Source organism: Lycorma delicatula, chromosome 1 (genome assembly GCF_047948215.1).
Source record: "Lycorma delicatula isolate Av1 chromosome 1, ASM4794821v1, whole genome shotgun sequence".
NCBI classification, from domain to species: domain Eukaryota; kingdom Metazoa; phylum Arthropoda; class Insecta; order Hemiptera; family Fulgoridae; genus Lycorma; species Lycorma delicatula.
The window spans coordinates 156811041-156837658 of NC_134455.1; the positions used below are offsets into that span (position 1 = coordinate 156811041).

At 34.4% G+C, this 26618-nt stretch overlaps 1 protein-coding gene across 4 annotated transcripts in view; it reads left to right on the plus strand.

The window, feature by feature from the left end:
• The first annotated feature begins 14358 nt into the window (after positions 1-14358).
• CrzR (corazonin receptor) overlaps positions 14359-26618 on the plus strand; it is a 1123351-nt gene continuing 1111091 nt past the window's right edge. For all 4 annotated transcript variants that reach the window (XM_075365578.1, XM_075365586.1, XM_075365549.1 and 1 more), the window contains exon 1: positions 14359-14785. The gene's annotated coding sequence lies outside the window, so the exon portion shown is untranslated. The remainder of the gene's footprint in view (positions 14786-26618) is intronic.

Sequence of the window (26618 nt, forward strand, 5' to 3'; positions counted from 1 at the left end):
CTTAACTTTAAGGTGGAAATCTTTTTAATCCCCCATTTAGCAGCAGTGAAATCTACCTCCGCCTTTCGGTGTGCCAAAAGAGATTTTTTAACTTTATCTTTGTCTCATCTAAAATGAGGAACTGTTATGGGCCTCAGCCTCTTTCTGAAAAATTGATAAATTAAAAAATAATTTATTTTTTTTAGGTAGAAAATTGAAGATAAACGCATAATATGTTTTTAAAATTAAAAAAAAAAAAAAATATTAAAAAGGAAAAAAATACACCACCGTAATTTTTATAACCGAAATTGACGAAATCAAATTTTTTTTCTAAATATATTTAAGATTTTTGCATGTAATTTTGGTTATTAGTATTTTGTATATATATAGAGCGATTTAACTAAAATATCTGTAATAATAAGGGATTTTTACTTAGTTGTAATTAGAAATAATTCTCAGAGTTTCAGTGTTGTAGCTCACAAAAAGAGCAACATACGCTATGCTTCTACTGAAAGAGAAAGTAAGAGATTTAAGATAAAATGAGATTCTATCAGTTAATTTTTTGTTTGTTTGTATATTTTCTTCATAATGTATTGAATTACTTTCCATTAAGTGGTAAAGATTCATTGTTTCAGGATATTATTTACAAAATAAAGAAGATATAAATGAGAAAGTTAATTTTTTTCAAAAAAATTTGGTAACTTTTGATGAATATTTCCTATGTTGATTTATTGCACAATTTAACAAAAGTGTCAGCTATTGAAGTAATTAATCCACCTTTTCCATAGTGTAGGGATACTTCTGATAAGTTTTACCAGAATATCTATTGTTCTCTTTTGATGCAATACACTATCTCTTTGAGATTTATGTACCAAATTTTTGTGCTAAAGTTACAGTTTTTTAAAGACATTTTTTTAATGTTTAATTAAAAACCGAACTAAAATGAAAAGTAAAGTATTAAGTTGATCGTTTTTTTTTTTCTTAAGTGATCAGATTAGGTCTAGTATTGGTAATGATTTTTTAACGCCCAGCTTTTGAAAAAGGAGATAATGTAAATAATGATTAAAAATTTGTTCCTCACAGGCAAAGGCAAGGGAAGTATTTCTCTTGCCATCCCAAAAAATTACGAATGAAAAGGTTATTTATTCCTAAAATAAGAATTTTAGGAATAAAATATATTTTCTTGAAAAATTACAACGTTTAATACTAATTATAAGCAATTTTGTCTGAAATATGAAATTAGATAATCAGTTAAAAAAAATCCATTCAAGTTGCTCACAACTTTCCTCTTTTGCTGCAAACACTTGGAATAGTTGAACGACTTTTTCTTTAATTTTTGTCGAATTCCTGGTAATGTATCTTCAATTTCCTCTCAATTTTAACCATTAACAGTTAATTGTTATAGTGTTAGAGTATACCATGTTTCGAAGATTGTTTTACAAGAAAAATTTAGTTATTAAAAAATCCCACAGGTCGATGATCATCTAAAAAATCGAGAAATCAAGCGACCCTAAAATATTTTATGCAGACATTCCGTGTTAATGAAGTATAAGCCGAAACATCACTTGTTTTTGATATGACTTTTAAGGTCATATTGTTGGCTGAAAAAAGTCAACTCAACTCAAAAGGGTCAAGTAAACACTCATCTCAAATTATCATTAATAAATAATATTGATTTAATATCGTTCAACATTCTTGAAAAGATATTGCCTATAATACTGCTAGCTACGATAGCACATCCGATTAGCATATTTTAATCGAATATTGTTGTTAATGGAGTTTTCCTGAATTTAAATTTGATCAGTAACAGAAATTATTCTTGTTGACAAACTCTGCAACATAAAATTTAGCCTTATTAGATACCAATAACATATCTAGTAGTAATGAATTCATATGGATTTTACTTCTGACTTTTTTGATAAAAATACGGAGTATTAAATTTATCATGACTAGAAGCATTATTTGGATTTGTTAGAGGTGAAAAGAAAAATCTAAATGAAGAATCCGGTGAAAACCGAGGTAAGATAAGTTTAAGGTACTTAAGTGTTTTCTAGCTGAACGTATTACAGTTGGCAGTACGGTATCTTTTAAATTCTTAGTTTTCTCAAACTGTTTTAGCAAACAGTTTAGTCTTCTTTAAATCAGTTACCATCGTTTCACTTTCTTACCTCTGACAGAAAAGTTCTTGGAGTTAGAATTTATCCTCTTCCTTATTTCACCAAACTTTATCGAAATGGTCACTGAACTGGCTTAATAATTTTCACTCCATAAAGCACGCAGTAGTTATATGTGTATGTATTTATATAATCACAGAAAGTATAAGTAGAAAACTCTATTTTGCATTTTAATATATTAAATGTAGTGGTAAGCAAACGTAACTTCAATCCCTCTTAAATAGCCGATGTTACCAACCGATAAATAAGTAATTACCCACTGCTCATCCTCACAAAATATTACAATTAAAAAATAATATTCATAAAACAGAATGTAAAATGATTGTTCTTATACTATGATTTTACTTAATAATAAAATAAAGATCACATGAAGGTTAGAAACTCATTTTGTTTAATTTATATATTTCTCCCCGATGAAATGGTATTGAAATTAGTAAAGAAATACATTAATAACAATGTGATACCTGCAGAAATTAATTTTATTCATATATTGAACTCAGCTCTACTGAGTTGAATCAGTGTATATAACCTTTTTATTTCTCGGGGAAGGAGAATCTCTCCCAGCCGCTGCTTGCCCGCACAGACGGCAGTATCGAGCTCTCACCGATTAAATTTCCTCCCCTTGCAACTGCGTGCCCAGAAACTACCTTTCGGTATTACTCAGGAGTAAACTGCACTCACCCGAGTACCTTGGGATCGCGGAGTCCTGGACGCATCAACAACAGCGATTACTCCTAGGGACCTCCGACAGTCACCTCACCCAAACTGTCTCTCAGCACCAAGCTCGAGAGTGTTTTCTTTGTTACCGTTCTTCTAATGTCTTGATCTAGTTACTGCCATTCTGCTAACAACATCGCTTGCAGTTTTGTCCTACTCAATTCCACAATGCTCTCTGGTTCTCCACGGTAATTTGTCTACAGTCAACCTCCCGGGGACGGCACGCCGCTGCAGCTCATCCGCTCACCTGGCATCCTGATATCCTGTTTAGGTATGCCCATCCACCTACCCACTTCTCTAACATTTTGAGATCCAGAAAAGGAAAACAGCAACCATAAAGGCCGCCTCGGTTGAAAACGTGCTGTACCCCGAGATAAACCTAAGTGCTATCCTCCTCTGGATCTTACGCCTCACATAGTTAAGTACCCCTTACAGCTTGCTATACGTGTTTAACAGGCTGAGTGGCCTGAACCCGGTTGCTTTCCATCGACACGACCAGGCTTTTTAAGCAGCACAAGCCTGGCGCATTTCCACATTTGAGATTTTCTTTCCCATGAAACAAAGCATGGTTTAGTGCTCCTGGAACCTGTAATGGTACCCACATTTGAGACTTTCTTTCCCACGAAACAAAACATGGTTGAGTGCTCCTGGAACCTGTAATGGTGCAATGCTGACAGCCGCCTTGACAGCCTCCACGAAATCCTGTCTGGCCCCGGGATTTTCCTCGGTCTCAACCACTGTCCGGCCATGTTCAGTTTCTCTAAGGTGAAGAGAGGTATCTCTTCAGCTGTAATCTCCTCCCTTTCGAAATCCTCTTCACCTTGGAAAAGAGGACGAATAACAATCTGCAATTGGCAACGATCAAGATAGGAGGTACTCTGCTGCCGAATTTCTTTCTGGTTATCCTGTAGCCGTTAGTTGACGTGTCATCATGTATTTGAGCATTCAGCTCCGCCCATCTTGTTCTTTTGGCATTGTCTATTCTCTTCTTGAGGAGCCTCTTCTGTTCGAGATAGCGACCCCACGTAACTTCGGCGCCGGCACCTCCTTATTTCCTCTACCATGACTGTCTAGCTCACTACTTCCTTTTGATATCAGCGATCTCAGTTGACCACCAATACACCCGGCTCTTGTCTAAGTAACCAGATGTGGTTTCTTGTACATATCAACAGGCCTAAATAGTGATATCTGTTAGGTCATCTTCTAGGAGTGTATCCTCCATCAGTTTATCAACAAAACCCATTTTGAAATCCTCAGTGGCTGGCGAGTTCAACCTCAACTTTATTCTTCTGCGCATACAACTGTTCCAGGAACGATTACATTAAGAATTCTTGGGTAAACTATGTGTAAGTGGTCGCTGAGGGTTTCTTTTTCAATGACCTTCTAGTCCGATACCCTATTGGCCTGATTCTCACTGATGAAAGTAGGGTCTTACACCAGAGGCGTATGAACCTCTCCTAAAGGTAGGAGTTGGTTGGCGCAGACCACACCAGCAGACGTTATCGCTTCGTCCAAGATAGCTCCTCTCCGATCTGTCGACAGGTTCGCTCATTCCACGCACTTGAAGTCTCCCGCCACTAAGCAAGGACTTCCATTTTTTTAATTTTTTTATTTTTTTTTCCCTACTCTCCCCGACCGGATATCCATTTAAGTATACTCAGTCGGGGAGAGTGTCCTTCTACTCAAAGGGGGCGTCCCCCACCCACCGGCTTTACATCCGGCACGGCAGGTTGGCCCCACCGGTCTTGGATCTTTTGTTTTATTTTTTGCCTGCCTCTAATTCCCCGCGTTAAGGCCAAGGTCCGGTGATGCCGTCCCCCAGCCCCTCCGCAGGGAACCGGGTCTCGGTCTTTACGCCTATGCCTCTAACCGACGGTACCCACCCCACAAAGTGCCTAGACGCCCGCAGGGAGAAACACCGCCGGCCGGGACTCGGTCTTTTCTTTTATTCCCATCTCCCCTGAAGTTCTCTCCCTTCGCAGGAACCCGCATACCAGGGCATACGGGCCCTCCACGGAGAGACTGTCCACCCTTCCCTACTTAACTTAATCACAGTCTACCGCCCTCTTCTTCCTTAGTTCTCAGGATCTCTCCAGCAAACCTTCTGAACCAGTCCCAGTTCTCTTGATTTTGTACCATCCAATTAATTAGATTATCCGGTGTTAATCGATTTGTTATAATTACCCTCCTGTTTTCAGCCCATCTAGGACATACAAATATAGTGTGCTCCGCATTATCTGTTTCCTCACAATAAGCACATTGTGGTGTGTCCCTTTTTCCAATTCTGACTAGGTACTGCCCGAAACATCCATGCCCCGATAATAACTGTGTCATATAGAAGTCAACGTTTCCGCGTCTACTTCCATACCACCTACCTATATCAGGGATTAGTCTTCTAGTCCAATCCCCGACTCTTGAGCGCGACCATTCCAACTGCCATTCTTGCTCCAATTGAGCCGCTATCTCGTCTTGTGGTAGTCCCTCATATCTAAGCATCCTGCTTTTAATCTGCAGGTCTATTGGTAGAACCTCTGTTATTACGCAAAGCGCGTCATAGGACACCGTTCTGTAACTAGCGGCCACCCTCAACAGTGCAAGTCTATGCGCGCTTCTCAATTTTCCTTTATTCCGTTTAATACTAATTGTATGTCCCCAAACCGGGGCCGCATATAATATCATTGATGTTGTTGCAGCAGTTATTAATTTCCTAGTTTCTATTTTTGGTGTTCCATGGTTCTGGAAGAGTCCTCTCAGAGCTTTGACCATTGGAGTGACCCTACTACATATCATATCGATGTGTCTGCTAAATCTCAAATTTTTATCGAGTATGACTCCCAGATATTTTGCCTCATTGACTTACATAATTGGCTCTCCTCTGATATTCAAATTTATACCTCTAATAGGTCTTCTGCCGGAAAGGGCAATACAACTGGACTTCCCTGGGGCTATCTGTAGTTGGCTTCTTTGTAACCATTCATCTATAATTCCTAATGCCAGATTGGCTTTGCGTTCTAAGTTATCTACATCCCTATCCTCAACGAGGATTGCTATGTCATCAGCATAGCCAATTGCAGTAACTCCTTCAGGATAATTCAGTCTGAAGACTGCATCATAAAAAATATTTCACAAGGTCCAGCACAGAACCTTGAGGAACGCCACCAAACATCTGGAAAACTGCCTTACCTTCCAAAGTTTTGATCTCAAGAAACCTTTGATGTAGATAGTGATTAACTTGATTTATTAGATATTCGCTTATTCGCATCTCATGCAATGCATCAATTATAGATGACCAGGGGACTGATCCGAACGCGTTCCTAATGTCCAGCATTATCACTAGGGGGATTTTCCTGGTCCTCCAGGTACCGCTACTGCTATTTAAAGCCCAATTTTTAACTTTCTCTAAGGCATTTATGGTAGATCCGGCCTTTTCTGAATCCATATTGTTGTGGATGTAGACAGCCCTTTTCCTCAAGTTCTGCCCTAAGCCTGCCTTCTATCAGCCTCTCAACCACCTTTCCCATATTATTAATAAGAGTAATCGGCCTATATCCATTATTTACCCCCGCCTTGGGTATAAAAACCGTCCTGGTGGAAAGCAGCCAGGAAAATTACAGTTTTGTAGACCATAACTAGCCAGATCCATAATTTCCCAGGGTATTATTCCTGCTATAGTCTTGATGATGGCCGCAGGTATGCCATCCGGCCCTGGACTTTTTCGGTTTTTCAACTTTTTAATGGCCTCCATTACCTCTTGTTCTGTGAATCTGCCACCTTCACAAACAATTGTTTCCCTATTCAGATTTTCAGGTCTAGGGAAAAGAATCCTAACTTGTCGTTCCGCTTCCTCCTTACTCAACGTTGGCACCTGTCTACCTAGCCTTTTGGTAATTATCTTAAAAGCTTTCCCCCAAGGGTCAGTGTCAAGTTCGTTACAGAGCTCTTGCCATTTATTCCTCTTAGATTGCTTAGTGACAAAGTTAAGCTTTTTCCTGGCCTGTCTATAGTCTTGGGCAGGACGTCGACTTTCTTCATCGTTACTATTCCTTGCTCGCAACCTCTGAGCAGTTCTTTTGTGACGCTGCATGATTTTCCTTTGGTCTTCGATTTCTCTGGTCCACCAGTACACCGGATGATATCTATTACCGGACTGCGGTATGTTAGCAATTTCCTCTTTGATTATTTCTTGAAATTTCTCCGGTTCTATGTTTTCACAGTTCCTAATCCTATTTGCCGCATTATTTGACACCCGGTGTATCTGGAAATCCCTTAATCTAGAGATAATATTATCCTGCCTTACCCGCCTTGGACAATCTCTGATGTTAACCAATACGGCCTTGTGATCACTACCAGTTTCTTCGGTAAGGACAGCAAACTCGACGGTCTCTAATCTAAACCTACTATCCACAATTACCAGGTCTATTGTTGATTGGTGACCTCTTGCGCTGTATGTAGGAGCCCCATCATTTATACAGCACGCACCCGTAACCTCCAACAAGTCTTCGAGAATTCTACCTCTAGCATTTGTAGAATTGGCACCCGCTACAGTAGTTTTACAATTAAAATCTCCAAGCACTACCACTCTTTTCCGCGATCTGGTCATGATCTGCTGTAGGTTAAATATCTGGTTTTGAAAAAACTCTATAGTGCAATTGGGGCTGATGTATGTACCCACAATAATCGTGTCACTTAATTCAATAGCTATTATTCCGTCTTCTCTGCTGTACAAGTTATAATCCACTCTATCGAGTATTCTTCTGATGGCCACAGCCCCATTCCTGTCGGGTATCCATTGACCTCTGGCAGCCGAATACACATTAGGCTCCGTATACACCAGAAAGTCGACATTGTATCTTGTGGCTATTTCCAGCGTCAGGTCTCCTGATAGTAGGCTTCTATTATTATTACTTAATAATATTTTAATCATTATGTTTATTGCAGCTCATACTCCCGGTTCTGTGTTCTGTACTTCTGCAATCGAGACACTTCATTGCTTGCCTACAGTCTTTGATGAAATGCCCCGTATTACCACAGTTGAAACATAAGTTGGTGCGGTTAGGGCCCCTGCATTCTCTTCTACCATGCCCCATGCTCCAGCACCGGTAACATTTTTCGTTTTCGATGCGGATATATGCCCTACAGCAAACCCAGCCTACTCTCAGTCTTGCTGTTATTAACTTTGTTGCGCTGTGTTGAGTAGTAATTACTGTGGCATTTTTGGTACTACTGTATGCGTCTCTCATAGATGTTATTTGAAATCTCTCACCCGTTCCTAGGACCTTCTCAATTGCCTCTTTTAGCTCACCTTCCGTAGTATCTCCAAGCATGTCCTTAATGTGTACAACTGTTCTACGGTCTCCCTTGTTACGTATATCGACCTGAAGATCCCCTGCTCTATCCTTCAGCATTGCAGAAAACTCCCCTGCCTTCTGTACTCCACTTACCCTAACTTCTAGCTGTTCATCTCTACCCTTTCTTATAGAAAGAATTTCTCCAGCCTCCTCTACTTTAACTTTCTCTTTCATAGTTTTTAATAGATCAGCGTGTGTTTTCCCTTGTGCTTGTACAACAATGGTTTTACTCTCGGCGACCGGTGGGGTTCCTCGCCTTACAGACGCCGATCTGGATCTTGGTCTCGCATTGTCACTTGGATTGGGGAGGACCATCCTTGGTAAGTTCTTCCCCTTCCTTAAAATATATATTACTATTTTCCTAATCAAAATGCCCGAAGGGCCATTTCGTATTACGAAAACTGAAGACTCAGAGTTACCCACTACTCTTCTTAGTGCCTTAAGTACGTGTGACGCCATTTCCTTATCCCCGCAACTGGAGTCATAGATGACTGTGTATCTTGTACCATTAGTTGTGACCTTACTGTCTTCGAGTATCGTTGATTCCTGAAGAAACATTGCACCAGGCGTTGCTTGCATATAGGCTGTTTGGTCTTATGCCATTCAAGTCGACAAAGTGACAACTACCCTCTCCAGGTTTTGCTGCGTTAACCTGAGTGATCCTGTTCATCACCCACCTTGACCATCTGGAGGGCAGTCTCTCTATTAATTGCTCGTCTGATAGATCAACATCCAAAATGTCCGACATCTCGCTGTTATAATGACCTTCAGTCTGAGTGGTCTGATTACTTGTCTCTGTTTTCTCTTCACACAGTCTTTGTAAGTCTTCATATATTTCTTTAAGTTCCCTTTCATGGGCTTTGATTGCAGTTTGACTCCCCTTGCCAGTCATGTGTCTCAGTTGTATGATTGCATTACCTAATTTGTAGGTAATTTCCTCAAGAGTAGGAGGGGTTTCTTCCTCCTCCGAAGAACCCGCTCTAGGTCTTTTGGCTACTCTGCCCTCGGTTTCCCTCCATTTATTCTTTTCCTGGGTGCTCACCATAGTATCCATACCTTCAGTGTCCACTGTGCCACTCTCTCTCCTTCTAGTTGCTCCCTTCGAGGGTCCAGCCCCTTGTGAGGCTGTATCCTCAGATGGGAGGGAGCTACGACGTCGCATGTCTCGAAATTGTACTTAGGGGACAATTCCGCATCCGTTGATACGCCAAAAAAAAAAAAAAAAAAAAAAAAAAATATATATATATATATATAAATGATAGCTTGATAAACTAAGCTACAGCAGTCTATCTTACCAAGAGATAACAACAACCGAAATTAATTAAATTAATTCCAATATCAAAAGTTTATCACTTGAAGAATAATAAACAATATTATCAGTCGATGCCAGTTACAATTGTCTATGCTATCCACAACAGATAAGCTACACCCGAATTGAAAACAACTCAAGGTACACCACTACTAACTCACACTAACCACTGCGACCAGCAGTCAACTACGAACCTTATTGCCAATAGCAATAAGGCTACTCAGATAAAAAAATTCAATAAAAAGGTCAGTCCGCAACCAAAAATCACCAAATTATATTAAAACACTTCCGAAAATTTTCCACCGTCGATTCCCAATTCCAAAAATCAGATATAAAACCGTTGATACGAAAAAAAAACAGTATAAGACAGAGCGCACAACAATACGTCCGACCGCAACACAAGCTTCCACTCAACAGGAAGGCCTTCCATTGTTGACGGCAAACTCAACCATGCCATCAATCCTTCTCTCAAACTTCTTGAGTGAGATGCTGGGGGAGCTGTAGCAGCTAACAAGTCTCAAGTCTGTCAAATCCAACCACAAGAAGCCAGGGCCGAATCCAGAGACCCAGATCTCGAATCTCCTCGAGAATATGTGGATGGCGGTATCGAGGTCAGTATCAGACACCCCATTTGTTTATCTAAAACTCTGGGGTTTGATTCACTGACGATAAAGATGTCAACTTTCTCTATGATGATGGTTGCCCACAACAGATCATGAGGGCTTCTGCTTCTGTTAAGGTTGTTCTGTATAACTTCATTTGGCGAGGTTAGGTAGGGCACACTCTGGTTCCAAACTTGTGTCCTTCTCTGCTGCAAGCAACACATCTCATCTCCCTCTCATACTGACTCTTTCCTGTCTTTTAACTCTTACGATGGCTCACTTCCCGGCAGTTGAAACATATTTTAGATAAGTCAGGATCCTTGCAGTTGCACAATCCTGTTTAGCCTACTTCCCACTGTTACGTTTAACACCTTTGATCTTTTGTTCGATGGAACCACGGAGGATCTCCGCCGCTTTATTACGACCTTATTCTTTATTTGGAGGTCCTAATATCAGAATTTCCTTGTTAGGACTACTGCGACTCCTCCCACTTCCGAATTGAACTGTCGGAGGAGGTCAGTGTGGCCCGCTCAGGTCGGACCACTACCGTCACTGATGGCTCTCCACAATTATTTCTTCTTAGCTTTGGATTCCTTGTTGGCTCCCGGACCTTCTCCTAAGAATATTTCAAGATCATGTTAGGTCCTCACCTCATGGATATCCCATGTTCAGTAGTCTCGTACCAGGACTCACACAATCACCTGTTTGGGCTTCTGTTTACCTACCTGTGCGAAGCGCCTAACCTAGAATGCCTTGACATCTACCTTTTTTCTCAGCCTAGAAACTGCCCCTTCCAAGGGGTCGTAGAGTATCCCTGCCACGCCTTCTCGTCATCAAAGAGTGATTTCTCATTTTATTGAGTGTGCGGAAAGGTCTCCTTAAGGTCAACCCAACCAGTAGGTCCTTGTCGATTCCTTCATTAAATGCCTGTGTGACCCTTCATGCCAGAAGTCTATGTAACAGTCTCCATTCAACAGCTTGACCGTCAGTCTGAGTCGCGATAGAACTCTTAGTGACCGTCGGCACTGAATTTGATTAAATCCTTATTCAGTTTTTACAGCTCTGCGTCTGCCTGCCTTATTTCGTGGTTTGTAAACTTATCTACGTGGCGACGCAAGCTACCAATCGTGTTGAGGAGTTTCCGCGAGGGACATCTCAGCTACTGTCAGATTATCTATATTGCCGTCCCGACGGTGAGAAACAGGACGATTTCCTTATAGTTTCTGAAAGGGTCATCCATGGTTGATGACCTAATCCCCTAAGAAGAACTACAAGAGACCACGGCATATTCAGGCGTCTCAAAAGAGCAAAAAAAAGTATGCATAACCTATAATTTCACAGCAGAAATGGGTATTTTAATTCATTGGTTTACAGATATCTGATCCAAAATTTCTTATTACTGTGGTGCATGTGAAGAAAGTAATACAAGAAACACTAGTCAGAATTGCTTTTTCTGAGGGTAATAATGTTCACTATACAATAATTTCCTGTAATCTGAGGAACAGTTTTTAGGGCTAAATATCATCTGCATTTCAGTAATCTTGATCTACTGTAATATCACAGTATACCTCAGTAAAGAAGGGAATGGGAAATTATTTCATTCTTCATTTTTTTTTTTAGTAGATATGGAATGTAAGTTTAATTAAGGGTGGTTATAACATTTTCCGAAGAGACCTGTAACTCATTTCTCATTTTATTTAGCTGTAAATGAGGTGGGTGGTTATTACATTTATGAATAAATATTCAATTTTTATTATAAAAAATTATTAAAAATATACAAATTCCATCCAAAAGAGCCCTGTTCATCTTGGAACTAGTTCTTTAAAGTGTTTCATTAGTGTTTCACACTAATTATTTTACGTAAAACGGTTTCGTCCATACTGGAAAAAACCACATTGATTTTCACTTTGTACTTTTACTTTCACAGACCACGATTGTTTTACCGAATGAATTTAATACTGTATTTTATATTCAATTTGAAAAAAACTACTAGGAGATCAAAGAGAATTCTTCAGATATTTTTGAGTATCTTATTTCATCCTTCAATAATTGCATGGCCGATTAAAAGATTTCTTTTCATATCAAAATACAAAAGTGAGAAATTTTATAAACTATTGAAATATTAACTGTTACACTGAAGTAAGTGAAATAATATAGAATTCTTTGTTGGTTTTTTTATTTAATTAAAAAATATAAAAATCTGGTCACAGAAGAAATTAAACACATAATCGTCACCTGTAGGAACGTCAACATACGATTAGTAATCGGCCTCTCAGTGAAAGTAAAACTAGTCATTTTATATCGGCTTGTACGAAGTTGTCTGATAGTTTGCGTACATAATTTCTACCTGTATTTTGTAATACAGTTCAACCCTAAAAGATAAAAATATTTTAGGATATATATTATATCTTAATTTTTCTTAAATTTATTAAAATTTGTTAATTTCTTGTAGTTTTAAATTCATTTCCTTTAGTTTTTCATTTCAATTACATTTTAGCTGTTTTCGAGATAATTTTTTACGGGTTTCTACTACAGTACAGTTTTCAATCAAATAAAGAAAGGAAATTTTCATAATAATTACACATGTTTTTTTTTCGAATATTTCAGTAAACTTCATAAAATGTTAATATATTTCGTATTTATTATTCTTTTATTTGACTATAAGCAATTAGAAATCTTAAATTTTACAGTTATTGGTTTATTTATTGTATATTGTTTAACCAATGTATACAATTCTACAGATATGTAGTATCTATAGGATTGTCTAAAGGAAGTCGTCTTTATTCATTTAGTTGGAAAACTTGATTCTACTGCAATAGCTGCTAATCAATGACATATTTTTCAATATCATATTACACAAGCCACCTTTGTTGAATTTAATATAGGTTTCAATAAAAAAATAATAAGTTTGAACATAAAATAAAATTCAGTAAAAGTTGTCGCTAGCAGTTTCGGCCCACAAAACTTTTACCATAAAAATATGTCCAAAATAAATTTAGTAATATAAGTCTAATATTATTTTACTATCGTAAAGTTAAAAAATAATTCTGAATAGATGATATCTGCCAATTATTTTTTTCTTTTTTTCCCTGTCACCGCAGCCGGACCCACAACTAAGCATAACCCCTGACCTTCAAGAGGCGCCAACGCTTCTAACTAACACATCGAGAACAAAATTCCCGCCAGATAGCCGGGACTCAGTATTTTAGGCGCCATGCCTCTAATGAGGGGATCCCGAAAGATCCCCCCACCGGGACTCGGTCTTTATGCTTTGCCTTTAATGGGGAACCCCCCAAAGGATCCCCACCCGGACTACGTCTTATTTTCCTCCCAAAGGTACTGCAAGGGAATCCCCGGCCGATCATGGTAAGCAGGAGACCGAGGCCTCCCACTTCCTCCTGGATGGGACTGTCCCTCAGAGATACCATGATATTCCTATGAAGAAGCAGTTCCAGATGCCGATGGAGCCATCTTACATCATAATTACAATAATTCCTGAATTTATTTTTTAAATACTCAAAAGATTACTATGTTAATAAGTCAAGGTAAGCGAGCGAAGCTAGCGTAGGTTAAGTTTGGTTAAATTTTATTTATAAAATAAATGGTTATAAAAATCGTAAAATAATGGTTATATCGGGTGATATTAACAATAACCCAAAAGTTTGCAATTTATTGGGCGACGGGCTAATATGTAAGTACCCTCTGATAAAAAAGTAATATCTTAGATATAAATAATAAAAAATAAATAAATAAATCATTGGAGTTCATATGTAACAGCTTGGGTCGTTTGGAAGTCAGAAATTTTAGAGAAACGAACTCTTAAAATATGAGTGAAGTACTATTTAAAAAAATGGTAATTTATTTAAAAAAAAAATTTTCTTAATTTTTATGTTACTGTTCTTACATCAGACAGAACATGAATGAACTATTTTAACATTTTGAGGAATTCAACATTTTTTTTAAAATCGTTGTGAACGAATCATATTAAAAGGAATTTTTAATTTAACGTATATTTTAAATAAGTCGGTTATGATTTACCCGAGTTACGCATAGAAAACACTGTTAATAAAATCAACTGTTAATAAATCAACAGTAGAATGTACAATGCTAGCTAAACAAGTAGAGATGTAAATTTCCTCTTGTTAATAGCACATGTAGATGTTGAGTATTAAAACAATATAAGACGCTAGAAAAACAGTATTGCGTTCATTACTTATGTTGACGATGATGCGTCGACACAACTACAGTCGACAGGAACAGTCGACTGAGTATGGTGGGGGTATGTGGTAACAATAGGCAGTTCTTTAACAGTATTTAGTTACACCTATCCCGCGGTGGGTCAGTGTTTAGTTCTTATAGTCCGGTAATTGAAGTTTTTAATTTAAATTTTACTTTCGTTGATGTGTATTTTTGTTCGTTTCATGTATTTTTACTTTGTCTTGGATTGTGTAAACCTATATATTAAGTATATCTTTATTTTATGTGTAAATAAGTTATGAATAACTCTAATTTTATGAATTAGAATTACAGTCGTTGTTTAGTTTAAATTAGTAATTTATTTTAGACGATTCCTATTTTGAGTGATATTATTATGAAGAACAGTTCATTTATTAACTTTTATTTAGAGACGTATAGGGGTTTCTTCATGTAGAATTGGTATGTATGATTATTACAATTTTTTATGTTCATTATTTTTATTTCTTCAAAAACAGTATCATACGTGTTAATGCAAAGTATGTATGTATGTACTGTTTTTAATATATTTAAAAATATAAAACGTGATAAAGATTTAAAACTATTCAATAAATTTAAAAAGCTCACTTGCAATATATGTGTATAATAAATGGTGTGTGTGTGTTTGTGCGCGCGCGCGCGCGTGTATTTTGAAATTCTTATTACCAAAATTTTATATTTGATGAATAAATAGTTTGTCCTCATTTCTACTGAAAAGTGAGTACGGTCGAATCACGTCTAGCATATCATTTATTTGATTATTAAATTTAAACTTTATACAGCTTCCGTTGTCGAATTTAATGGTAATTCAGTGAAATCTTGCAGTGTAACTTACCTTCTCTTTTTTTATATTTATAGTACATTGTTTAGTTCATAAAAACTAATATTAACCGTAATTAAGTATTGTAAAACAGTTCTTCTGACAAGTTCAACTACCAATAAATTAATATTAAAACACAGTGACATTAATTAAATAATTCTCTTGTCGAAGTCATTGTTTTTTTAATTCCCTGTATACATTGATTTTACAATTTAGGTGTTGTAAGGGATCACGGAAAAGATTGTTTGGGCTATTCATGTAAATATCCTTATGTGGATCTCAATTACGTCTAGAATGCTTATAAATTAAACATAAAATATAATCAGCCACCTCCGAAACATAGACTGCTTATCTCAGAAATAATGATTCTAGGTAATTTTGAATTTTACACTCGATTTTTGATGTCATTTGAAGGATTTTTTTAATTTCGTCTGAGCTCATGAAGTGAGTTAAAGCCGAAATACAGGAGATCCATATGAAAAATAATTACTGTGTAAGAATTACGTATACTTTTAGTTTTATTGAATTGAAAATATCGAAAAACCTTCCATGCGCATTTCCGTTTACAATTAAAAATTATCTGTTTACTTTATTTCAAGTCATAAATTTAACAATTCAATTGATTTGATTTTTGGTGAGGATGAACAGTCTCTTAATTAATTTTAATAAATGGTTATTTATATTTATTTATTTTATAAATATAATTTAACCAAACTTAACCTACGCTCGCTAACCTTGACTAATTAACACCGTAATTTTTTGAGTATTTATTTAATAAATTCAGTAATTATTGCAATTATTTATTATTTAAATAATCAAAACACTTCTGTTAATTAGTCAAGGTTAGCGAAGCGAGCGTAGGTTAAGTTTGGTTAAATTATATTTATAAAATAAATAAATATAAATAACCATTTATTAAAATTAATAAAGAGACTGTTTTGAATCTATGTTAAACTCTATATCGGCCCATTTTCCACCGAAATCCGATTGACTACTTCGTTTTTAAATAAAGCTGTAGCTGCAGTGATGTTAATACGTAAGTACCGATAATTATTACGATTTAGGTAGTTATACGTATTTATGTAATAATAAATTCTACTTTAGAGGTGTTTGAAAAGCAGATTTTAAAAATGCATCCGCCTCATTATTGTTTTTTTTTAATACTATTTCGCTCTTGCCAGTTATAATTCATTTTTGTCAAGAAAATGTTTAAGAAAAAGATATTTGAAGCAACATTCAGAGTTAAATATAATTTTTAGCATTGTTTTTTCTGAGGTTTTGAGACATTAATGAATGAGATATTAAATATAAGTATTAGCGAGGTTTTTATCTCAGTTTATCCCGTCTTTTCAGTTATTTCGGCTGTGCCTTTTTTTAGATTTTAATTTCAACATCATTACCATACCCTATATCATTTCCATTTTATGTGTAGACAAAGTTCTTCATTTTTTCTGGAGTTTTATCCATCTACTACCCTCGTATCCCTGGTGAATATATATGACCATCCGACCAGATAATTCCTGTCTCAAATTTTCCTTTTTTAATAATAGCACCTTTTAAAAACACCCATTATTTTTTCTTTCTGTTTTTTATTGAATAAAGTATAATTTTATCTATAAAAATATGTTGATATTTCCTAAAACAGCGCTTCACTCAATTTTAAATATTTTAAGCATATTTTTCTTAGATCTACATATCTATATACTTTCACTATTGTAATATAGTATCAAATATGAACAAAAGTTTTGAATTATGCCGTAGTTTAGTTGATTTGGAATAACTGGAAGGCCAATTATTTTTTTGGAAATGTTTACTTTTATTTGAAAATACGCTACACATAAAACTTTCAGCTAATGAATCTATATTCATAAGGTTGAGTACAAATTTTTAAAACTAAGTAAAAAAAATTTAATTTAAACTTGAGGAAAGTTATTTATTGATAATTTAAATAAATAACTTTTAACCTTAATAATTTGTTTTTATACATTTTTATCAACTGATAAAAAAACAACTTTTTTCAAAAAATCTTTTTGAAATTGATAAAAATTTCAAACTGTTTGGATTGTTCTAGTTCTTATTGCATCTTCTACTAGTCTCCTGTCAAAGGTGCAATTTACAACATTTTCTTTATCGTACAACATTATTGAGTGTTTTCTACAATTTTCTATTTTATTTCCATTTCCTTTTTCTTTATTTTTTATTATATCTTTCACAGGATTGGATGTTCTTTCATCTGTAAGATCACATTTTTGTCAATCCATATTGGAGATATAGTTTTTTAGTTATGAACAACTTACTAACATGTTTTACTTAAATTATCATTGATGAAAGCGATTGTTAGATTTTTCTCTCATTGAAATACGTTTTCGTTTGGCTTATACTGACATCCGGGTTTCTTTTACTTTATAAATTATTTTAAAACTCAAATACATAATATAATAAAACTTCTCAAGCGGTTTCATTGTTTATGTAGGAGTAATAATTTGCTCCTATATGATAAAAATTTACGTACATTTTGTAATTATTTTCATGTGTAATTATTTGAACGTGTTGTCTTATAAAATAGCAAAGAAAATCTTACAAAGTTAAAGCTTTTGTATAATTGATTTTGTCATGATAATTACGAAATAGAAAAAATCTGATGTGGGCACAACATGACTTACTTGCACGCCTACTAAATTACGTATACACATTTGTTTAAAATGAAAAGTATATAAAATTTTATTTCATTAATAACTTCTGATATTTTTTCATATTTTTTTTTATTGTTATTATTGAATTATTATTTATTCTAAAACCTTTTACATTCAGAGGCTAATAATTATTTATAAATCAATATATTTAAATTAAAAAAAAGAAAGTTAAAAAAAGAAGATGAAGTATAATTCGAACCGATGTGCATTTCACTAAGATCCAAATATTTTATTAATTAAAATTTATTTTACTATAATTCTGGAACCAATGAAAATAAGTACTTCTTATGATGCATCGCTGAAAAGCTTTTAATGAGGGCTTATTAATGCAGTTAAGAAAAAGTCGAAAATCCAAATTGTTTTATATTTTGGGCCTTTTGGATACTTTTGTTTCGGTCAATTGCAATCAAAAAAAGGGAGGTGCACAACTAGATGATACAAATCCAAAATTTCAACATCCTACGGCTAATCGTTTTTGAGTTATGCGAAATACGTACGCATGTATGTAAGTATGTACGTACATACATACATACATACGTAAAGACGTCACGTCGAAACTAGAGAAAATGGAGTCAAGGATGGTCAAAATGTATATTTTCGTTGAAATCTGAAATCCGAGATTTTTCGCGATCACAATCCTTCCTTTACTTCATACCAGGAAGTAAAAGGTTTTTTGCATTTTATATATTATATCAAAAATGTGTGCAATTTTCTAAAATGATATATTATTTTTAGGTTTTTTGCTACAGCCTTTATTTAGAGTAAACTTTACTTAAGAAAATTTTTAATCTCAACTTATATATGAATATTTTATCTATTCCATACTTCTAAATATATATATATATTTTTTTAGCTTTAACTCTTTTAATATTTTTTAAACAAATTTTTAATAACAAAATTTATTTTTCTTTGACACTTTAAGGGCAATTAAAATTTAAGTAGTTTTAGCCCATGCTATAAGCAATAATAATGCCGCCCCGGTATGGGCCGATGCGGTTAATGTCCAGCGCAACAGAAGAAAATTCACTAGCACTCATAGGAAGTCGCTTCTGGGCGTAGTTTCGGGGTACCGAACTTTATCGTATGATGCACTGTGCGTGCTTTCTTCGGTGCCTCCGATAGAATTGCAGATTAAAGGACGAAAACTAAGGTCGTCCGGTGTAGCCAAAGATGAGGCCAATTCTATAATACGGGAACTATGGGAGGTGGGTGGCATGGTCGGGTTCACCAGTGGCCGCATGGACCAGAAGAATTATCCCGGACCTGGTTGCTTGGCTAGATCGCTCTCATGGCGAATTAGATTACCACACAACGCAACTCATGTCGGGACATGGTGCGTTTGAGCAATACCTGCATAGGTTTGGCAGGAGAGAGTCACCCATCTGTTGTTACTGCGATGCGGTTGACGATGCCGAACACACTATTTTTGTGTGCAGACGGTGGGAGGAACATCGTATAAATGCAGGACTGATGCATACCCGACCGGAGCAGCTCTCGGAGTGGATCTTGGCTATGTCCGGAAACTGGCATAATTTTGCAATATTTGCAAGAGCAGTCCTCAGAATAAAAGAAGAAGAGGCAAGACGACTGGGATACTGAGGGTTGTAGTTTATAGCAGGGCTGGGCGGACAGCCCGTTCCTGAGCGCTCACATGTCCTGGTGTGTGGGTTCCCGTGATGGAACTCCTGGGACTTCTGGGGTCCGTTAGGTATGAATGAATGAAAAGACCGACACCCGGCCGGCGGTGTGGATTACCGAATACGCTTTGGCTCCTGTGCCGTCGGTTTGAGGCTGGCAAAATGAAAGACCGAGACCCTGTCTGGGGGGGGGGGGACGGCATAGCCGGGCCTGGTTCTTCCGTTGGAGATTAGAGGCAGGCAATTAAAAGATCCAGAAAGGACACGTCCCTGAGTCGAGTATACTTAATTGGATGTCCGGCTCGGGGATGTAGGGGAAAAAAAAGCAATAATAAGCAATTTTGTTATTACTATCAAAAAGTTGGTTATTTTTTCGATATTTTAAAACTATTCTTATTTAAATTTTTTTGAAGGATCACTTCTTTATAAAAAATTGTATACTAAATTGTCTCCACAGAGTAAGGGAGACCCAAAAATCAAAAATACTTTTATTTAAAATTTGGAAATTTGTTGCTTAAATCTTATTTTAGAAATCATTATAATCGATAAAAAAACCAACTGAAACGGAGACCCAACATTTTTAAAAATTTGGGAAAGATTTTTGTTACTTGTACTTATATTTAAAATTATGAAATAAAATAAAACTTCTAATGAATGAATTGCCTGAGTTTCCGACTTCGCCGGGGAAGATTTTGTAATGAAATGCTGTGCAACGTATTGTAAGACTTGACCGGCGTCATGCAATACTTTGCAAGCTTTTCAAATGTGGTTAGGAACTACATAAAGAACGTGTTTCTTCCTACGTACAAATATTGTAGAAATTTTTACTAAGATATTTTATAATTTTGTGAATTGCAATTAATAAACATAAAAAAAACAATTTAGCTTCTTTTTTAAATTTTATAATATTTTGTTTTGTACCTTTCTTGCTTTATTGAACTGTTATTTTTATTTTAACATTTTTGTTACGTAGATTATTTTGTTTTTAAAATACTAAAATTTAGTTTTATCACCATGAACATATTTATATTTCATGCATGAGAACTCCGTCTAATTATTTTTTACTTATTTGCTAGTAATGTTTATTTAATGAATTTATAAGACAATATTAAAAACAGTTACATTTTCGTAAATATTTTATTATAGTTTATTTAGTATGTTGGTTAGTTAGTTATTTTTGACCATTATGTCAGTTTTAGACGATTAATGTTCAAGAAAGATTTATAGTTTTAAAAATACTTTAAATATATTTAAATTTTCTTTAAAAAAAACTTTATATAAGAAGGGGATGATTTTTTGATTGCTTTTAGCTTCATGTTACCTCTATCTAATTTGAGATAAATTTGTGTCTTATCAACCTTTTAGGTGGTTGCATTAGGGAGTGATGGGCATTTTGAGCCTAAGTTTCAGTTGTTTAGACTATTGTTATCTGTTTTCGACCTGCATTTCCTGTAATGGTATTTTTAATTTTTTTTTTGTCAACAAATGCTTTAATTTTTTTTCTCTTAACTCTGATAGAAATGATCATGTAGTATTTCGTAAGTATCATGTTTGATTAATTAATGATTATTTCTTCAATATTTATTTATTATACAGTAGACATTTCCGTGGCGCAGTGGTAGCGTGCCTGCCATTCTTCTGGAAGGTCTGAGTTCGAATCCTCTTGTTAGGTTGGACATTTTTCGTTCACTTCAAAATCCAACATTATGAAGCATTATGAAACTGAAATTACACATCAACCTTTTTTTCCAAAGGGATTACACAAGTAATAAACTGGTTCCTCAATTTCTACCGATGATGATTGTTTAAAATAAGATGGCCATATAGTTTTAGATTTGAAGTTTTTTTAATTTTACTAGTTAAAAAAAAATGTGTACAATTAATCACTTAAGAAGTATCTAACTCAGAAATACAACAAATGAATTGGGAATTGTTATGATTTAATATTCTGAAGAGGAATTCTGTGCATTCATTTGACTAAGTTAGCAAAGCGAGTTACGTTCTCCTCAAAATAGAGTTACGAATAGAACTGTCAATTCGAGGGAGTTTGTAACTCTAGAAAAATTTCTTTTGTATAAAAAAGTTAATATTAGATCAAATACGGAGATAAAATTAGCGATAAATCGGTTATTATGAATTGGCAATTGCGATTTCATAACAGTAAGATTATTTTTGTTCATTTATTTACAAACGGACACTCTTAGTTTATCAGTATAAGTGTTATGATAATATTGAAGTTTCCTGATTATTCAATCGGGACCAATAAGGTATACCTAGTTCATTAAAAGACAGTGTAATTATCTTGGTCACGGTATCAGTGTTCATTTTTATTTTGGCAGGCAAGAATAGTTTATCGGAATGCAAGTAAAAAAAAAAAAAAAAAAACGTTAAGTAGAAAATAGATGTTATCAGCACTAAAATCTAATTACTTCGATGAATTCGTAGTATGAAAGACTAAGCAGTGTATAACTGTGCTAAACAAACGCTGTGGTGCATTCTCTGATAAGGACTGACATGAGTACTGAAATTTATTATCATTAAACCCTTGGAGATTTTTCATTCATTTATCATTGGCTTTAAGTTTAATTTTTCAAGTAAATGTACTATTGAGCGTTAAATTTACGAGTTTAAAAAAAAATGTCTATCATATACAACATTGTTGAGATTTATTAATACGTTACGAGATTTAATACGAGATTATTTTGTTTGAGAAAGTTATTACGGAAATTTTTTTTTATTATTATTTTTTAGTTATTTATTTGGTATCTGGAGTTTGTGATGGTGTTTTGGGCTTATCATTACATGTTTTTTTTAAGATTTTTAAAAACTTTACCATTTGCAGAGAAATTATAAATATAATCTAACTAAACATAATCTACGCTCGCTAATCAAGGTTAGCGAGCAAAGCGAGGGTAGTTTAAGTTTGGTTAGATTATATTTATAATTATTATTGCTTATAATTATAAACATAAATGCGCTTTAAAGTATAAATATAACGGTATTGTTATAAATATTTTACACATAAAACATCTAATTTTAAAATGTCAATACGAAATGAAATAAAATAGCGTAGAACAATTGCGTTGTTAAAAACTTATTACATCTAATACTCGTACATCTAATGTTTAATGTCAATTTGTAGGTAAGTTACTAAAAAATAACTATTATTATTTTCTTAATAACTTTAAATATTTATTCTTAAAAAAAAACATTGTAGAGGAGAAGCAGGAAAGACCGGCAAATCTATGTTTCACTACCTGAATACATATTGTAAACCTTTACTACTGTAAACTACTTTACTACCTTTACATATTGTAAATATATAACTCCTGGAGTTTTTAAAACTTGATATTATTATGCTTCGAACTGAGAAATTACTGGAAAAACGCAAATCGCGTTTTTGGACGTATTTATTTCTACATAAATTTATCATATATTTTTCATTTATTTCCTCTGGTGCACTTTTGATTTTACAAATTTTTAACCATTTTTAGTGAAACTAAACTCAACAGTTTGCCGGTTTTCGTGACGCGAGTGGTAGCGTCTCGGCCTTTCATCGAGAGGTCTCGGGTTCGAATCCCGTTTAGGCATGGAATTTTCACACGCTGCTTGTCATTCATCTCATCCTCTGAAGCAGTACCTAACGGTGGTCTCGCAGGTTAAACTCAACAGTTTATTTTATTAATGATTTTTTCACTTGCTCGATTCTTTTTAACATGGTACAAAATATTGTTCTTAAAAAGCCTTCATCTTTTGTCAATTTTTTCTGTTGTGTTTGTTCTCCTCCTCTCCTGGGCCGGCTCAACAATCAAGTATTTCTCAGCCCAGAGGAGTGTCCTTGCGACTCTAATGAGCCTCCCCACCTACCGGCAATACGTCCGGCATGGCAGGTCGGCTCACCGGTTCCGGATCTTTTCCTTATTTTCATTTTGCCTCTGCCTCTAACTTATAAGACCAGGGATACCGGGCCCGGCTATGCCGTTCCCTACCCCAGCAGCAGGGTGTGGTTCTATCTTTTGTCAAATTTAAAACCTACAAAGATTTATTTAAAAAACTTTTTAAATTTATTTAAATATGTTTTATGTATAGTAACAGTAATATAAGATTTTGAACGAAAAGATAAGATAGAAAAAAATAGATAAATGTTACGCGAAAAACTAGAAAAAAGACATTTAAGCGCTACATATTTATTTTTACGATTAATAAATTATCAATTTACACATCTATAATTAAGAATGAAGATGAATTTCCTACTTTCCAGATTTACTTGTTTTCGATCCTAGTGTTCTCATTATTCGATTTTAAAGTAAAGTGTAAGTTAATTTTGTTTGACAATGTACATTTAGAACAGAGGTACTAATTTTCGTAATTTAACTATTAATGAAAGTGCTCAATCAAGTTTAAAGCTAAAGTTATCCCCTGAATTAAAGTTTCTGTATTAAACAGTATGATGTGCCAAGTAGAGCAACCTCATTTCATTTCACAGCCACGCAAGGGGATGATGATGAGGTTGAAACCATACCCGACCACCTATAACTCTCCATCTATGAAGATAAGTGGAGACTATTGTTTGGGCTGGAGAGCTGGTAATCCATTATGTTAAAATTTAATCTCTATTTGCTAATCTAGTTGAAGATTTGTACACTTTTTTACCCTTAACTTGTACTACCGTAGTAATCATTATCCATACTACTTTACCCTCTTAATTATTAAAAAAAATTTTAGTTTATGCGAGCATGTTAAACATTTTCTCGTAATTTTGTGTTTCTTGATTATTAAAGATATTATTTATTCATAATTTTTTCAAAGCTTTTTTTTAAATATCAGTTCGCTTGTTCCGACAGGATTCGAACATTACACGACAGATTTTAAAGAAATTATTACACTACACTAATAATTAAATTCTAAAATATTAACTAATTATTTAAATTCTAGTATTCTTAATATCATAAAATTTTGTCCGTGATTTCAACTCTCATTGAATGAAAGTTTTTTAATATTTTTCTCGCCAAGGATTTTAGTTTGAAAAAACTCAAAACATGTAAACATGTTTATAAAACATTTGTCATTAAAACATTAGAATAGATTATGGTAATCAATGGCATCAATGAAAGTAAAAATTTTCATTAATTAATTAAATTTACAGTCACTTTTTTAATCTTTCTTTTCATTTATCTAAGAATAGTGCGGTGTGATATTTATTAAATTAAAATTTAATTTTACAAAAACAAATCTTGATTTTCTAAATATTTACCTTATCGTTTTGTTGATGATCAATTCATTACATAAGCTTTAAACTTATGCGAGGAATATGGAATGGACATTTTGAAGCGTAGAGAAAAGTACTACGCCTTATTGGTTACCTAAATCATCAGATGGAGACGATATCACTCTACCACGGAAGCAGGTCGAGGTTACACATGCGTGACCAGAATTTTTTCGTGTGGGTGCCGAAGCCACCTGCGACCCCCCCCCCTCCACCACACTAAATTTAGTCCTTGATGACTGACACCGAAGCAAGCTATCAAATAGATAAAAAATAAAATTTAAAATAAATAATAAATATATTTAAAATTTTATTAATATAACTTTTTAAAAATATACTATTAAAGCTCGATTGTCGGTGGGGGCCGGTCGGAAAATTTTATGTTAAATATCTGTATTTGTTTTAAAATGCGAAGAAAAACGTGTTGGAAATAGCTCTCATGACCTGTGATAACTGCATTTAATAGTTTCAGTAAAATAATTCTTCAACTTTTTTAAATCAATTAAAATATGGTTCAGCTACCTAAACATTGGCAAAAGGTTCTTGGCACAATCATCTCGAGAAGTTTCGTAGCTAAGATCTTACAAATTCTTTCCTTTACTATTGTTGAAAATACAATTGTGTCCCATTTCCATCACTTGTTCTTAACGTTTTATCTAAAGAACAGTTGAACAGTACCCAGTACCTGATTTCGGCGCCCCTCTGAGAACGCGTGTGGGTGCCACGGCATCCATGACACCCTCTGTGAACACGCCTATGATTCTACAATAAAATATTAAATAAAATTCGATGCGTTTATTTGCGATTTTTCAGATCTATTTCTGTAATTATGTGGGTAATGAAAAAAGCCCCTGAAATGAAGGTGTTTCGTAATAACAGTTACAAAAAAAAACTCAGAGTATATACCAAATTATAATCCATTACGTGTTAAACTATTTTATCAATGACCCATTCAAGCAGAAAAATCTTTCTTTTACATTTAAAAAAAAAAATACGAGCTGCAAAAGAATAAGAGCGGTTTCTAGGTCTTCCTTTTTATTATATGTGCCATTTCCAAATTTTACAAGTTTGAAAAACCAAATAATCTTGTTAAATAAATTGCTAACATATATTATTAATATATATTGTATTTAATTTCATAAATTTTAGGATGTTTCAAAAATTACTTGTGAAAATGTGTCTTTAAAAATAAAAATATGTTTCTCTTTCCAGTTATGGAATCAAGTGAATTATTTTTAACAATAGTAAATATTTCTCTACCATAAATTAAAAAAAAAAAATATAATCTATTAGTTTGGATGTTGGTTCAGACGACAGTGAAATTAATGAAACCAGATAATCATTAAAAATTTAGCAATCACCGGTAAATATTTTACGCGCGTGTTAGCGTCACTTACTCTCGCAGAAGAAGTAGTTACATCCCAGTGATAAAAAATACCAAAAATTGTTTTTTCATGAAATTTTTTTAGCGTAATATTATATATACTAATTCAATTTGTTTAAAGAATTAAATGATTCTTATTTAATGTTATTTCAGTATTCTAGTGTAAAAATATGCCACTTAATATTGGCATATAATTTAATTAATTATAATTTTATAATTAATTATAAAGAATTATTATTTGAATCATTATTTAGAATTATTTGTTTGTTTCACGAAGACTTTAAGTTTTCTTGAGTTTTTTGAAGAAAACTTTTTGTAATGAAATAAAGCAGCATACGCTAACAGAAGAAAAGCGACAAAGATAAGGTAATATTAAGCTCAATTTTTTAAATTGGTTTGAAACACAAAAAAGCTGATAACAAAGTTGTAATATTTTCCTGGTATCGGTTATTTATT